Raw genomic sequence first — 17,869 nt, 5'->3', positions numbered from 1 at the left:
AATAGAGAATGCTTAACTATAAATCAATAGTGATATAAATGATTAAGTAAATTATGGAATACATAATTGATTAAATGCATAAATGAGTTGAGAAGGAATAAAAAAGTACAAAGTAAGTCACAAGACTGAGAAAAACCTTTAATTTTAAGTATATCTGCACTGTCTCAGTTATCTCTGATTAAAAAAATAGACATGGGGATATAGAGCAAGATAAAACATGGTTTTATTTTCCACACAACTTAGTTGTGATGTGAAAACTTTTACCATATAATGTTTGAGTGACTCAGTCTTTACAGAGGCATGGGAGGGTAGGTATAGCTCTAATTCAAGAAAATATTCCCCTGGCTGGCGTAGCTCAGTCAATTGAGCGCAGGCTGCGAACCAAAGTTTTGCAGGTTCGATTACCAGTCAGGGTACATGTCTGGGTTGCAGGCCATGACTCCCAGCAACTGCACATTGATGTTTCTCCTCTCTCTTTCTCCCTCCCTTCCCTCTCTAAAAATAAATAAATAAAATCTTAAAAAAAAAAAGAAAATATTCCAAGGATATTTAACACTAAGCTTGCCTTTGGGAGAGCTAGCTTTTTTTCTTTTTAATTAATTTTACTGGAGTGACATTGGTTAATAAAACTATCTAGGTTTTAAGTGTATAGTTCTATGACACATCGTCTCTATATTGTGTTGTGTTCCCACCAACCAAAATCAAATCTTCTTCCATCACAATAGACTCGTATTTCCTCCCTTCCTTCCATCCTTCTTTCCTTCCTTCCTTCTCTCCCTGCCTTTTTATCTCATTCTGCCCTTCTTGTCTGAGTAAAGATGGTTGTTATGATAGCACTAATAGCCTGATAATGGACCCCTTGATATTTCTCAGAAAGCCCACTAATTCATGAAACCATATAGGGGATATTTTCAATTAAAAAAATAACATTTACCTTTGTGTGTGTGTGTGTGTGTGTGTGTGTTCTCTGAGTTTTGACTATTTTCTGGAAAAAGGGAGAAGTGTTAAAGCCAGTCACTGTGTAGTTTCTATGTCCCCAAACCATCCCCCTAACACTGTATGCAGGTTTATTTGACAAATGCCACATGATCTGTGTCACTGTGGTGCCTGCAACTCTGTGAAGGGTTCTGAAATTTGATGTTGTATTCCTTTTAAATCTGCACGGCTGCCTTTGAGAATACAGAATTTAAAGGTGTTGAAAAACATGATGCAAAAATATATATGTCATGGTTACTGTTTTATCTCATTCTTTTCTACTGACTGTCACAAAATACATTATGGTTTTGCACGACACCCACCTAATTTTAATAATGGGAGCAACCTAAAATAACGGGTTTTACATGATTTGGGTAACATAATAAAAAACAAAACGTAACACAGTTATGGTGACACGGCTGGTACCAAAGAGTTCATTGGGAATGACAAAAAGGATTTGGTACTAGAGTGGGATTTCTTTCAAAAAAACAAGTTAGCAGTTTTTTTAAGAAAGCATGATAATATCATTTCCCCTGATTTAATCACAGGATCATATAGGGAAACATCTGTTTCTAATGTTATTATGTCGGGTGTTTATTTGGTCTAAAGTCATTAGAGCGCCGACTACCTCAGGCAGCCTATAAAGAGCAGTTTGTATGATAGATACAGTGTATTCTTTAGAAACTGTTCATCCATGCAAAATAGCAGGTGATGGAAAAAACTTCCTCAGAATGCAGATAAGAGGACACGCACTATTCTCGTGATGAATTTAATCTTTGATATCTGAGGAGATCAGTGGCAGTTGATCTCTTGATCTTCATCATACCAGCATCTCAAAATGCGCAGATTGTGATAATAAAGAGTTAGATAAATTGCAATGTAAATGGTCTGCATTGTGCTTCTCTCCCAGGAAATAATGGGGGACTTGGTGGAAATACCTTAATATTTTAATAAAACATGGAAAACTGAAGTTATAACAGTATAAAGGGCCTTGGAGAAATATAGGAACCACAAACGCATACCGTTAGGGAGATTACACAAGTAACACATGTTTCTACTTGTAAGCTGCTTTTACCTGAATATTGAAGGTAAAGATTTTGAGAGGACAATGTATTATCTGACCTGATTTTCAACTGGGGCAGGATTTTGGGGTACAAAAGTACCAATGTTAACAAAGATCAAAAATTATCAAAAGTCTGGACTATGGGCTAGCTTAAATGTACAGAGTTGTGGAAAGCAAATACCTGTTTAAGAATATACGTTTCTATTCATATACTTTTTTCAAGTGACCACATACTGAAATGTAGAAAACGGAACAATCATCTTTATTCATAACACTAGGCAGTCCCTCTGAGACCCACGCAGAACTCTTTGATGTACTAATCGTTAAGGACAGGGTTAGGTTTTGAATTCTGTGTGGGCAGCATAGTAGGAGCGTTTGAGCACACCACCACCTGGCTAACCTTTGCCTCTTTGCATCTTGAACAACTATTGCAGTAGGTCACTTAAGGCACATTTAGCCTCGATTATATACTTGAATGCTCAGACCTTTCTCTACCAGCCAGAGTGCCAAGGGCCACTGACTGGAAAGTGCTTACAGAATGCATCTCCCCCGCATTTATCCCATCTTTTTCAGGGGAAACTGTGGTATAGGGAGTACAGTCACTGGATCGGAGTCACACAGACCGTGACTGGCCAATCAGCGTCATGCCAAGACTCTTCTGCAGCCATAGCCCCATCCTCTCCTCCACTCCAAGGGCTTTATTCTGCATGTGTAGACCCTGAAACCAGTTTCTGGTTCACATCCTGTCTTCCTAAGTGTCACCAGCCCAGAGGGAGATATTTGGTCATAGGGCGGGATCCTCTGAGACAGCGAGATCCCACCAGCCACTGCCCTTTCTCTCCGATGCTGCCCAATTTGCATGCATTGGATCAAACTCTAGCTCTGTCTCCTGGTGACGGACTCAGCTCTGCCGCCATCTGGGATGGGACACAGGCCCCATGGAGAAGTCATACGGGTGGCCTGTCCTCAATCTGGCCCAATTGTGTGTTTTAAGCTCTAGCCTCATTCTAAAATCTGTAATTAGCCACCTCCCTGCAAATGGGTATTTGCAGGTCATATTAATTACAGAAAAGAAAGAGAGGCTGCCAAAGATAAAATGGCCAGAAGATACAAATTTAGTTTCAGCGAGCGATGTTACAAATGTTCTAGACAGAATGAAATAGAATAGCATGTTCATTTTAATACACTTTATTTTAGAATGGATCTATATTTACAGAAAACATGCGAAGTTTCCATATATCACACAACCAGTTCCACCCTATTATTAGCATCTTACATTAATAGGGTACATTAGTCACAATTAATAAATGCACATTGATGGATTATTATTCATTAAAACCCATACTTGATCCAAATTTTCTTAGTTTTTCAGTTTTGTTCTGCTTTTACTATAGGTGCTGTCAAAATAAGCACTGTTTTGTTTTTCATAAATGCTTTTTATCGTCAATGTTTTTGCAGGACCCCATCGAGGATTCTACCTCGCATACACTGTATTCAGTCACCATATGTTATTAGGCTCCTCTTGGCCGTGATACTGTCTGAGACTTTCCTAGCCTTGTCTGGTTAGGTACTGTTGTTTAGCCTGTGCCTTACACGGTATTTGACTGACATTTTCCTAGTTGGACTGGGTCTAAGGGTTTTTGGAAGGGAGTTAACAGAGCTGCCATGTCGTTTTCATCACATCACATCAAAGACCTGTGCTACTAATGCTGTTGTTGGCAGTGACCGCCTGGCTGGTGACGCGTGTGTGAGATTTCTCCATTTCTAAAGTTACTCTTTCTGCCCCTTTCACCCCTCTATATCAGCATAGACATGTGGAGATATAGTTTATACTTTCAGTTACAATCCAGTTCTACTTTACACATTGGGAACTTCTTTCTGTTGGCTCCTGTGTCCTTTGGACATGCCCATCAACGTTGTTTTTTTTCTTTCTGGTTGTTGTTTTTGCATTTTGAGTACCTCCCAACTGTCTGATACAACAAGATACTCCAGGCTCAGATTGTATATTTCCAGCTCTAGTCCTAGAATCATCGGTTTCTGCCAATGAGCCCTGGGGATGTTTCTAGTGGAGAAAGTTACTAAACATCAAAATCGGTGTGCTAGATATACTCCTGGCTATTGAGGTATCATTTCTTCAAGGCTCTCTCCTGTGGGAGAGTAAAGAAGTAAGTGTGTGTGTAGTCATCCGCATAGATGCACATATTTATACATATTTCTGTGTGTAACCATCTGTATCTATATTAACCTAAACATGGTTCCATACGGTTGTTTCCCGTTTAATCCATTACCATATGGATCGTTCAGACATTCTCCCTGGCTTGTCTATAACCTGTCACTACAAAAGTGAGAAACTGCCTTTCACCATCTGCCATTCATCCCCTTAATTGTTCAATTTCGATGTACACGTATCGTGATTTTATAATTTTTAATCTGTACAGCAATGAGAAATAACTTTGTTAACAAGACTCCGGTGCTGAGCACATTCCATTTCGCCTTCAGTCTTACAGATTCTGATCATCGTTTCCTGAAGTTATTTAGGTCATCACTTATTTGGAGTGCAGTTAGGTTTTTTTGTGGCAATTTGCATTCTGTTCAGAGATCTCTTGATCACCTAAATAAATAATGTTTAAAAAATTTGCATACCTTAAGATTCACACTTTCTTCTGTAAATGTCTATGGCTCTTGACATGTGTGTCGTGTCTTGAATCCAATATCACAGCATCATATAAAATAAACTCACTACTCTAAAAAAAATCCCCTGTGCTTCGTGCATTTAGGCCTCTCCAGCTGAGCCTCTGCAACCAGTGATTTGGTTACACTCTCTATAATTTTACCTTTTTCAGAAAGTCATGTAAATGGCAGCCATGCAGCATGAAGTCTTTTAAGACAGGTTTCTTTCAATTAGCAGTATAAATTTAAGATTCGATCATTTCTACGCAGCTTGGTAGCATTTTTTGCTGTTGGTGGTGGTAGTGGTGGTGTTCTATTGTATGTGTGCTCTGCAGTTTTTAATTTTAATCTATTCCCCTATTGAAGGATTGCTTGGTTGTTTCCAGTTTAAGACAGTTATTAATAGAACTGCTATAAGTATTTGCACACATGTTTTTATGTGGATGCAGATTCCAAATAAGTGGGGTGAATAGACAAATATAGGATTGATGGATTCTATGGTAAGACTATGTTTAACTATGTTTATCTTTAAAAGAAATGCCTGAACCACTTTCTAGAATGACTTCTCCATTACTAGCAGGAATGAGTCAGAGTTTTCATTGCATCCCCACCGGCCACTAGTGTGGTAACTTTTTATGGGCTAGATCTGAGCCATCCTAATGGACACAGAGTGGTAATTCATTGTTTTAGTTTGTATTTTCCCTAATAATAAATAACGTTAAATATGTTTTCATATGTAAATATTTTTTCATATCTTATCTGCCAACTGTATATTTTCTTTGGTTAGGTGGCCATTCGAATAATTGCCCATTTTTTAATTGAGTTTGTTTTCTTACGGTTGAGTTTTAAGCGTTCTTTTTACATTGGGCATACAAAACCTATATCAGATACGTTTTTTTCAATATTTTCTTCCAATATGTGGCTTTTCTTTTTATCCTCTTAACAGGGTCTTTAAGAGAGCAGAAGTTTTCATTTTAATAAAGTCCAACCTATCAATTTTTCTTTCATGGATTTTGCTTTTGGTCATGTTCAGAAAAATCCATCACCAAATTCAAGAGCATGTGGATTTTTGCTTATCTTTTCTTCTAAAAGTTTTATAGTTTTGCATCTTAAATTTAAGTCTGTGATCCATTTTAAGTTCATTTTTGCATACAACATATGGGCTGTGTCTGACTTCCTTTGCCTATGGACATCCAGTTGGCAAACTGTTATTTGTTGCAAACATCACCTTTCTCCATCAATTACCTTTGTAATTGATGCCAAGCAATTACTTTTGTCTTGGTGACTTTGTGGAAAGTCAATGAGTTGACTGTAGTTGTGTCAGTCTATCTGTGAGATTTCTCTTCTATTCTATTAATCTATATGTTTCTTTTCACACCAGTACTTTACAGTCTTCATCATTGTATCTCTTTAAAAATATTTTAGTTATGCTTTTTAGAGAGAGTGGGAGGGAGAAAGAAAAAGAGATAAAGACACATCAATGTGTGAGAGAAACACCGATGATTTGCCTCTCAGCCCACGACCCAGGCACATCGTACCCTGACTGGGAATCAAACTAGCGACCCTTTGGTTCACAGACCGGCACTCAATCCACTGAGCTATGCCAGCCAGGACAATCATCTATCCTCATAAAATTTATAACCTATCTTTATAATGAAATGTACAATTGCATAATATGAATTTACCAACTTAGTTTCTCTTCTTTAATATTTTGTTGTCTATTGAAGGTGTTGCCTTCATATAAATTTTAGAATCAGTTAAGTAATGTCTACAAAATAGCTTGTTGCCATTTTAATTTGGATTGTGTTGAGTCTATACATGAATGTGGGGAGAACTGACATCTTAACTGTATTGAGTCTTCCAGTGAATGAACATAAAATATTTCTCCATGCATCTATCTCTATCTCTATTGTGTGAATTTTGGTAGATTGTGTTAAAAAAAATGGTGCATTTCATCTAAATTGTAAAATTGGTGGACACAGAATTATTCACAGTATTCTTTTTTAAGAAAATCTTTTAATATCTAAGATACAAGTAGTTAAGGCCATCTTTCCTTTCTAAAATTAGCAATTGCATCTTCTGTCTTTTGGTTGTTCTTTGCTTGGGTCAAGATTAATCAATTTCAGTGAACATTTCAAATATCAATCAGCTTTTGGTTTCATTGATTTTCTCTATAGTTTTCTTATTTTCAATTTCATTGACTTCTGCTTTTATTTGGATTTCTTGTCTTCTGCTTACTTTAGACTTTATTAGCTCTTCTTTCTCTAGATTTCATAAGGTTGCAGCTTGGATTATTCTTTTCTAATATAAAAGTGTAATGACATAAGTTTTCCTCTAAATACCACTTTTACTGCAGTTTACACATTTTAAAAAGCTGTATTTTTATTTTTGTAAAGTCTGAAATAACTTTCAATTTATTTTGGAATTTCTTTGACCCAATAGTTTTTTTAGAAAACCTGGTACTTAATTTCCAAATATTTGAGGGATTTTTCAGCTCTATTTCATTTATAAATTTGTTTAATTGTGGTCTGAGAATGTAATTTGTATGACTTCTGTTCTCTTGCGTAGTTTTGTTGTGTTTTGGTCATACTCAGAGAGTGAGTTAAATCTTACTTTCAGGAATATATAGATCTGGTTTATTTCAGGACCTTGTTGGACACTGAGAAGTTAACTCAGCAGTCTTCCTTCCAGGCTCAGAGGAAGATTTCAACTTCTATTCTCCATCAGAATTAGGTGGGGCTATGCGACTGAATTCTGGCCAAAACTATCACGGTCAAATGTTAAATATATCATTTTCAGACATGTCACACTCTTATAAAGAGCCCCAGGACTCTTTATAAATGTTAACAATTATATTGCTACAGCAGGAAAAAAGATACGATGTACATTTTTGAGTGAACCCATAAATGATATTTAGGATTGATCATTCTGATATTAAAATCAAATAATTAATATTAACAATTTCTTCCAATTTAATGGTACTTTAAAAGAAATTTGTCTTTGTTTTCCCTAAAAGTATAGCATTTGGGTCATCACTATCAAATTCAGTGTTTTTTTTTTAAAAAAAGATTACCATTTTTTAACTTGCTAAATCAGAATTTATTTGAGTAGAACTCCAAATTTTTAACTTTAAATAAGTGATCCATTTGCTAGCTAAATTTAGGCAGACAATATTTAAATTGTGCAAGCTCTTTCATATGAGACATTTCATTTAATCTGTACAGAAACCTACTTGATTTACCAGGAGTTTTCAGAATGTTTTATTTATTTGCCTTTATATGTATATACTTCCTGTTCTGATACAAAGATTAAAAAATATAAATCACTAAATTTCTCTTAACACGCTTTTTAAAAGGAAACTGAGCTAAAGAGGTCCAGAAAGATACTATGTTGGAGCCAATTAGAAGCTGAACGTTTCAGATGTGTGGCAGATGGCAGGGCCTTCCCGGCCCCGAGAGCTGCAACAGGACCAACTGTGAGCTTCAGTTCTGACCAGCTTGCAGAATTTTAGATGCCAGCCCATGACACTTCAAGGTCCTTGCTTTCGCATTAGGCATCAGGGACATAGTCCCTCATAAACCCATTTGATCTCAAACAAATGAGAATGTGCATTTCGAGAGACTCAACTCTTGCCTTAGGGGCCTTACCCCTTCAAAGAGAACTGACCATTATTTCTCTTTCAAACTAAGAATCGGTCTCTCTGCAGTCGTTCCCTGGAGGAGTGTGGCTTTTTTTTAAAAAAAGTGTGCCCTTGCTTGCTTTGTTAATCAATAGCAGATTACATTCTCTGGGGCCATGCTAAATGTATAAAGAACATGTAATGCCAGACAAACTTCATTGCTTTTTTGATAAACTCACTAAATTAGTGGATAAAGGAATAGAGTCGAAGGAACAAAATCTTGACGGCATTTCGCAAACACACGTACAAAAAGATCTTGCTTGAAAATTTAATTCAAATTATCTTAGCGGCAAGGGCTGTCACACAGATGGAAAACTGAATGAATAAGTGGCCATAAAAGAAAGATAATGAAAAACGCTAACAAAGAAATCTATTATGGGCACTTAAAGTCTAAGTGAATATTATGTAAAAGGAGGCTAAATAGCCCAAGCTTTCATTTCTCACGTTGCCTACTCAATTGAGAAGCTTTGTGGATAAATGAATGAATTGTTTTACTTCATTTCTTGAAAACATATCCTATTTAGAAAACCAGCAATTGATTCACCCAGGTTTATTAGACTATAGATATCAATTCTCTACTCTGGAAATTTAGTCATACATAAATGTTAAGCAAATCCTGACAAGTGCAAGGAATAGTTTATTAATTCCTTATATACCATTGCGTGGTGGGGCAGGCGAAAGGGGGGAGGCGCATTTGGAACTGAGATCACTGCGATGGGTGTGTAGTAGCTGGTATTCTCCTTTAAGACAGGACACCACAACTGTACAATTAATTATGTAGCTCGCTGTGTGCCCGGATTGTGAAAAACCAGCCTGCAAGATCACGGTGTTTACTGCTTTTGTTTATAGCCAGATTCTCTGATTCCCTGTGTCAAACAGCAGCGTGGTGTATGATTTAAGAACATAGCTTAGGTTCCTAGTTTGTCTCTTGGAAGCTGAATAAACTTGAAACTATGTCATCATTGTTCTTGACTTCTGTTGCCTTAACTGTAACTGGATGACCCAACACATAGTTCCTCACCTCAGTGAGTCTGAGATAGAAAATATAGAACACATGGTCTTGAAAATGTTGAGAGATAGTAAAAGCGAATGTATAGGTGGCAATAAGCATTAAAGGGTCTGATGTAAGTGACATGTTTAGCCATTTACCTAGTTCATAATGAGTACCTAGTTATTGATGATGGTGATCACGGTTAGGATGATGTTAGTGGAACGGAAATCCGTCTACCTGGCTAGCATCCTGAGATTTTCTTAATTTTCTCATAGCAGAAAGTTGCTATCTTCCCCCTTCCCTCTAATACAAGAGCTCCTTTTCCTGTGGCCATGGTCCTCCTATCTGATTTTGAGTGCCACTGACCCCCTGTTCCACCTGTGTGATCAGACCCTTGGGAATCCCACATATTACCCATTTCCTTTAAGACCACACACATCTGCATTTTTAAATTCCCACTATGATGCCCAGTTCTGTCATATTCCCCAGGACCATTTAACTGTGTGGGTGAGGATTCATCAATCATTTCCAGTGAAATGTCTTTGTAAATGAAACGATAGTCATAGGTACAAAAATATATAAATAAAGCCACAGCTATACCAATAACTGCTAATACACCGATTAATCACCTTCCAATTTTTAAGGTATGGAGGTAATTTATACTACTGCTCTTTGGGAAAAAATATGAATGAAATTTCAAGGTCTGAATGCATTTATATTCTTTGACAAATCCCTAAAATTTTATGAGTAACTATTTCTCTTTCTGTAAAATAGGAATAATAACCTCTGCATTGCCCACAATGTAGGATCATTACGAGATTCAAGTTTTCATAGGAATGTTCTCTGAAACCCCTGAGGTGCAGTAGAGGATGGAGGAGGTTGTTAAATGACCCACTTATTAAGGAAAGAAAGAGAAACCCCAGCTCTCATTTTTCTATTTAAGGGACTAAAGCAGGGATATTTCTGGCTTTGGTAAGATTTTTTTATCTGCATCACAATTAGTTTCATCTTGGAATGCTAATCAACAAACAAGAAATAAGATAATTTTGAGATAAATACATATATTTGGCTGGATTTATTTTGGCTACCAGCAATTTGGCATGTTAACTTGCTATGGCAAGTTTTTACCTTTTGTTATGTTACAGTTTTCATGTTGTAAAAAAATAAAACAAAATCAGTATGGGGATAGCTTTCCTAACATTTGGCTTCAAATGTTGTCCTACTTGATTCAAAGGAAGTAAATTTTTAAACTTGGAAGGAGCCCAGGATTTGGGCCATCTAAACTTGGCATTGCTTCCTCACTCTACAACTTATTAGCAGTGGAGGCCTTCAATAAATCATTTAACTTCTCCCAGGCTTGTAACTGGGTTTTTTAAATATTTTCAAAAGATGACAGATTGTATGCTAATATGTACTGGTAATCTTGCTCCGTGCTAAGCCTAAAGTAGGCATCTAACAAAGAAAGCCCTATTACATATTGAGACAAGTGGTCTCCAGAAGCTGTTGGGAGCAGTAACATATAAGAAACACTCCCGTGGATATGAGAAATCACGGGATGATTGCGCATGCCCACATGTTATTGGGAGCATCAGTGAACACACCTACTTTATAAAGCCAATACTTACTATGAACATGCTTTTTGTAAAGGATGGGGTAAAATTACCAGATGAAGAGCAGCCTGTTAGATGAGTTCAAGATCAACTTTCATCTGAAACAATACAGTTTTGCAGAAAAATACTGAGCTTAAAGTCAAAAAGATTGATCACTTAATAATTGTGGTCTTTGAGAAATATTACCCTCTTTAAATTTCAATTGCTGAACTTATTAAGTAGGAATAACAATCTTAGCTCACACGCATGTGGAAGTTGATTAAATGCTATATATAAAGTTCAAAAAAAGTGAGGGCGTAATGAGTTCCTGTTGCGTGTTAATCTCTCTCCCGCTTTGCTGTAGACTGGGTTATCCCTTAGAAAGAAGACCCTGTGTCAAGGCTTGCATGGACACTGTTGGTGTGGAGAAACCATGCCCCAGGAGAGTGGGTATCTGGAGAGTGTGAGGCAGGGAGGAGAGAAGAGCCCATATAAAGGGACATTATGGAGCTCTTGACTGCTGTTGGGAATCGGGGATCACATTCCCCTGAAATATGTTAGGAGCAATGAGAAGGAACAGTATAAGCTTCAAAATTGTCCTCTTCACAGGCAGAAGTTATACCTGCTTATTCAAACACTGTTATTCCTCTTTGGCCCATGTTGTCATATATATGGGTTCCTAAATTTCCTAAGTCAGTGAGTACTCAAGTGCCAAGTGAAGGCCTGTAAGTGTCCAACTCTCTGCACCAAAGACGCTCTGGAGGAGAAAGCCTGTGTAGCTAACACAGTCAGGTTAAGAGTAATTTATGGTCCAAGAAGAGGTCAGATAGGAGCATAATTGGGCCGTTTTCTTGCATACATATATATTTACTCAGTGCCTCTCAAGTTCTGCCTCTGCTCTTCTCTTTCTTCTTTAATGTTTTCCTTGAACATAGATTATTATGGTATAATTATATAGTAAAATCCACCCTTTAGACCAGGGGTGTCTAACTCATTTTCACCAGGGGCCGCTTGCAGTTGCCTTCAAAGGGCTGAATGTACTTTAGGACTGTGTAAATGTGACTACTCCCTAACTAGCGGCAAGGAGCTCGGCACTGCTGCCCGGTAGAAACAAGGTGCCAGATGAAACAGGGCGGATGGCCGGATTTGGCCCGAGGGCCTTGTGTTTGCCACCTGTGCTTTAGACGAACACATAAGGCTGGATCACCAACTTTGCCCTCAAATGAAGTACGTTATTATTACTTCAGCCTGATGACATCCAGGATAAATTACCTGCCACTTCATGTCTTTTCTGTGACAAAGGGCCAGGAAATAGGGAAGCTTATTCTTTCTGGATATAAGCAGAAAAAATATATACGGGGTTGGTAAAATATTCTTAACTAGGAAGCTAGGTAAGGGATGAATGGCTTTGCCTTGGGCACTGCTGTCTACCTCTGTGTATAATTACACACAGAGACATAATCCCAGGGCTCGCTTGTAGAAGTCTCTATGCAAATTAACTAAAAGGTTTTAATGAATGGAATTCTGTGATACCATACTACATCTACCAAGTAGACAGCTTGTGACTATGGAAAACCCTGTAATATATGAGAGTGATGGGAAAAAAAATTACTGACAAAAGCAGTCTACTTACAACCAGAACAGAATTACTTTCTTGTCCTATTGATATGAACGTATACCTGAAAATGGTTTTCAAACTTTTACGTAAGTACCATCTGCACGGACACACTCATTTATTTAGACTAATTCAGATTTGAAGTCAATTGACAGTACAGATATCACAATGAATAGATACAGCCAGATTTGGGGATGTTCGTTTTCTTAGGATAAAAGAAGAGATAATGACTTTTAATCATTTTTGTTGTTATTCTATTACAGTTGTCCAAATTTTCCCCTTTTGCCCTCCTGCAGCCATCCTATCCTACAAGCTTCATATTTCATGTCACCCCCCCCCAAAATACAGTCTCTTCACATTTATAAGAATCACTGACTGGTTTTTATGGTAATTAAGTGGAGAAAAATAAAACACCTATTTTTCCTTGAATGACAATAGAATACTGTTCCTTGTGTACACTGGAAGGAAATCAGAAACATTTTGAGTTCCTGTGTATGAAATAAATTTTCAGTTTCAACTGATAAAATTTCATGTCTGCAAAGCTGGATTTTGTAAAACTTAATCTCATAATTCTTAAAACAGCCCTGAGAAATCGTGAGAGTACACAACGTGAAACAGAAGAGCTAAAAACCAAACAAAAAACAATTACCCATCATCTTTTAAAAAAAATTTAGGATCAAGAGTGTAAGTGACTTGGCCAAATTCAGACAGTTAATGTGGAGCCAGCAGTTGCCCATGGGATACATATAAATATGTAACCATAGTAAATAACTTTTAAACCTTTTCCTGTGTCATACTGAAAGAGTGGGAGGGGTCAGGTTACAGTTGACCCTTGAACCACACAGGTTTGAATTATGCAGTTCCACTACGTGCAAATTTTCTTCAGTAAATACTGGAAACATATTTTCTGTTCTTTATGATTTTTCCAATGACATTTTCTGGTCTCTACCTTACTTTATTGTACGAATATCGTGCATAGTACAAACAACGTACAAAATGTGTGTTAATCAACTTTATGTTATTGGTAAAGCGTCTAGCCAACCGTAGGCTATTAGTAGTTTAAGTTTTGGGAGAGTTAGAATTCATGTGTGGATTTTCAGTAGCATGGGAGGTTGGTGCCCTATAGCCCTGGCATATTTCAAGGATAAACTGTACTTTTCAACAAGTTGAAGAGTTAGTCCCTTCCACAAAGGTGAAGACTTACACATTCTGTCATATATACCCATTTTATGATATGTGTGAGGCCCCCAGTCTCCTTTCTTCTCTCCGCCTTACAACATTTTTGACGCTCTTACAGAGTTTTGCTTCTAAGGAAAATGGGAAAACGTATTTTCTCTTGATGTCTGAAGAGAAGAATAGTGATTGAATAAAATATGTCCCTTCGTTTGGAAGATAAATAAATGATTTTAGCTCACTCCAAGCAAGAGCCATATTAAAAATGTCACTGGTATAAAATAAACAAACAGATGAACACACACAAACAAACTAGCTACATCTCCAATCATTGACTAATTTCGAAACAGATGGCCTAATTATAGTGTCAGAACAAGAGACACCCATGTTCCAAAAGGGAAATAAGATGCATTACCTCTGGACTGAAAATAAGATTTAATAGTAGAGGAATAACAACTGTGACTCTAATGGCTTTGGATAGTCACCGTAAAAAATCTGGTTAAACTGAAATTGGAAATGAAAGCTCCCACTTACAGTTAAATTATTTCAGTAAACTCTAGAGAAGCTTGAATAAAATAAGATCTTTGTTGCTTGCCAGAAAAGTCTTATGGCCAGCCAAAAAGTAAAATACAGTCTTTATTTTTTTAAAAAAAAGACAACAGTGAAATTGAACAAAAGTGAGTTGGGGTAGAAGTATAATCTTGGAATGCTTAGAATGACTGTGATACCCGAAGTCTTATGAATTATCTATGTTGTTTTCATTTGATTGTTATAAGCCTTAGTACTGGCAACTAAGAGAGGAAATGAAAGTTGTTTATAGAAGTTGACACAAACTGGAACAGGTTGAATTACAAGTCAGTGATTGACTGTCTTTGCTGTATTCAAATATGTACATGTAAGGGTTCAAATATCAGAAAGGAATTGGAATCTTTGACTTCTAATGTCCCTTCTAATGCTTGAATGTTATGATTTGATGAAGATGTTGAACTCTTTTCCAAAGGAAGGGAAAAACACATACGTTTTTAATATTTATCCTTTTGTAAGTAATAACCAGATGATGCACAAGAAACATTTACTTTTCCTGAGTTAACACATCTGCAATTTGCCTCATAGGGAAAAAGGGTATTTTCCATGGGATACTTGTCATGCGGTGTGACAGTCCTCAGAAAAATGTCATTTTACCTGTTCTATTCATTGCCACTGACAGCTTGTGATTTGGAAGGCAATATGCATTTATATGTGAAGACCTTGTTTCCATAACTACATATGAATAAGTAATGAGGAATTTAAGTGATGCCAATGTGAAGGCTTTGACAAGACTTGGTAACTTTTTATTTAATTGTTCTAAACCTTCATTTTTAACGTGTGGCATAGTGCTCCTGCATAATTCAAGATGTCTTGATGAATTAATAAGCGAATGAATAAATGTATATGCAATCCTTGGTAAATGCATATTTATTCATATATCCCTCAATTATTGGGATTTCACTTTGTTCCAGGCCCTATGGTGGGATGCTTGAGAGCATGGGATGATTGTATATTTCTTTTACATGTGTATATATATGTATATGTGTATATATATGTATATGCATGTGTATATGTGCATATATATACACATTTTACATATATATACATATATATATATATAAAAGAAAGATACAACCTTTGCCCTAAAACAAATACAGGGTCTGGCAGAAGTAATGCTTGCTTGAGTGTGGTTGGTAGGGTAATAATATGGATGTAATAATTTATAGTTTTAATTTGAACATTTCACCTGCAATGTCATATTTTTATGTTACAGAATTACATGCTTATGACTTTGTAATAAAAAAGGGACATTACCTGTGCCAGACCCTGTATTTGTCCAGAGGCATGTGGAGAGAAGTGAAAGGTGCAGTTATATGGGAGCGGATGGTGAGAGCATGAAGGAAAATAGTGCCGTTCGAGAAGTTTATTTAAGAGTTCTGAGAAGTCAAGAAATAGATTATAATTCCATCTTTGAATTGAATGTTGCTACATGTAGGGAATATGCTGAACACAATGTTAGTTTATATTTTTTAATATTTTCCTTATTATTATTTAGAAATTGAGTCATACCTATGTTTTTTCCCTTAATTTTCATGATCACTTAGAAAACAGAAATAGTACACTGGTATTTTTAAAGTTGTGGAACCCTAATACACTGTTGGTAGGAATGCAAACTGTTGCAGCCACTGTGGAAAACAGTATGGAATTTCCTCAAAAAACTAAAAATGGAACTGTCTTTTGACCTGGCAATTCCATTGCTGGGATTATGCCCTAAGAATCCTCAAACATCAATTCAAAAGAACCTATGCACCCAGTGTTCATAGCAGTGCAATTTACAATAGCCAAGCACTGGGAAACAGCCTAAGTGCCCATCAGTAAACAGGTGGATCAAAAAACTGTGGTTCATTTACACAATGGAATGCTATGCAGCAAAAGAAAGAAGGAGCTCTACCCTTCATGACAACATGGATGGAACAAGAGAGTATTATGCCAAGTGAAATATGCCAGGAAGTGAAAGAAAAAATACCATACGATCTCACCTATAAATGTAACCTAATCAACAAAACAAACAAGTGAACAAAATACAACCAGAGACATGGAAACAGAACAGACAGTAACCCGAGGGGAAGGGGGAGAGGGTAATGGGTGAAAGAAGGGGAAGGGTCATCGAAGAACACGTATAAAGGACCCATGGACAAAGCCAATGGTGGGGGGAGGATTGAATGTGGGGTTTGGGGGCAGGGGAGAGTAATGGGGGTAAAATGGGGACAACTGTAATTACACAACAATAAAAAACATGCAAATCCTATCTCCTGCAATGGGTCATAGACAGAGACAAGGTCTGTTTTTCATGTGTGTTTTATTTTCTCGTTATCACTGTACACCAGACCTAAAACAACCTCTCTTTCAGGTCAAAATGGTCACAATGGAGGTTTTCAGTTGCTTTCCACACACATATTACAGTTACAGAAGATTTTCACGTAATCAAAGCCGGATATCACTGGAGAGATCAAAGGCACTGGCGAAAGGGAGAGCAGGTGTGCCAGCCTTCTTAGAGGATCTGAGATTGCAATTAACCAGCAAATGAGCCCTCGGAATCGTTCAGGCCAGGCTTCCTGAACAGATGAACAAAACAAAGACACTGAGAAATGAGGTGGCCAAGGGCCACTCCTGAATGAGTGTGCACGTGGACATCTGTGCCTATTCTTGAACTTTAGGAAGAGAGAGATTGAATAGAGGCAGCAGAGTCAAAATAATTATGCAAATACAGGAGACTCCAGGAGATAAAAGATTAGACTGCTTTCACAAAGGTTCTTGTAACAGATTTTTTTTTCTATCTCCCAGAAGCACCAATTTAGGGTTGAAAAAGATGGACGGCATCAGAAGCTACTCAAGCAAAATTAAAGAGCGTCATGGCATAACCATTGGACATTAACATGGCAAATCCAAGGGCTACTTCAACAGGGGAGGAACTTGCGGTCACAAAATTCATCTTAGCTTTGTCAGTTTTTAGCACTGTGAGAACCATTACTGAAACTCTCTAAGCTTCTAGTCACTTATTTGTCAAAGGCCAATAATAATAACCTTGTCATCATAGTAATAACAGTAGTAACAATAATGTAAAGACCCACTTCCCTTGCAGGGCTATTATGAGAATTAGAGATGAGTATGTCAACCACCTGATCATGGCCAGAATTTATTGTGTAATGGCTGCCATCATGAGATAAAAATTTATATAAATATATATTAATATAATAAATTACATTGGCACATATTTATGTAAATACATATAATTATATAATGTATGCCATCCACTCTCCAACCATTGTGAACCTGTGAGAAATCCGATGGCATTGCTCAGGGCCTGTGGCACCTCTAATAGACACTGTGGTCACTCCAGCACCTATAACTATCAATCACAGTAGGCATCTAGTTTCAAAACCAGGCCCTGATCCCAGGCATCAAGGTCAGTGGGGGATTTTCTGCCCAGCAAATGCCACTTGAATACACTGAGAGACTTAGCAAGGCACTGCAAGCCCTTCTCTTCCTTTAAAATGGAAAAGGGAGGCAACTTAGGAATAAATGA

Source organism: Phyllostomus discolor, chromosome 12, assembly GCF_004126475.2.
Source record: "Phyllostomus discolor isolate MPI-MPIP mPhyDis1 chromosome 12, mPhyDis1.pri.v3, whole genome shotgun sequence".
Classification (NCBI taxonomy): Eukaryota; Metazoa; Chordata; class Mammalia; order Chiroptera; family Phyllostomidae; genus Phyllostomus; species Phyllostomus discolor.
Note: the sequence above shows the minus strand (reverse complement) of the source record.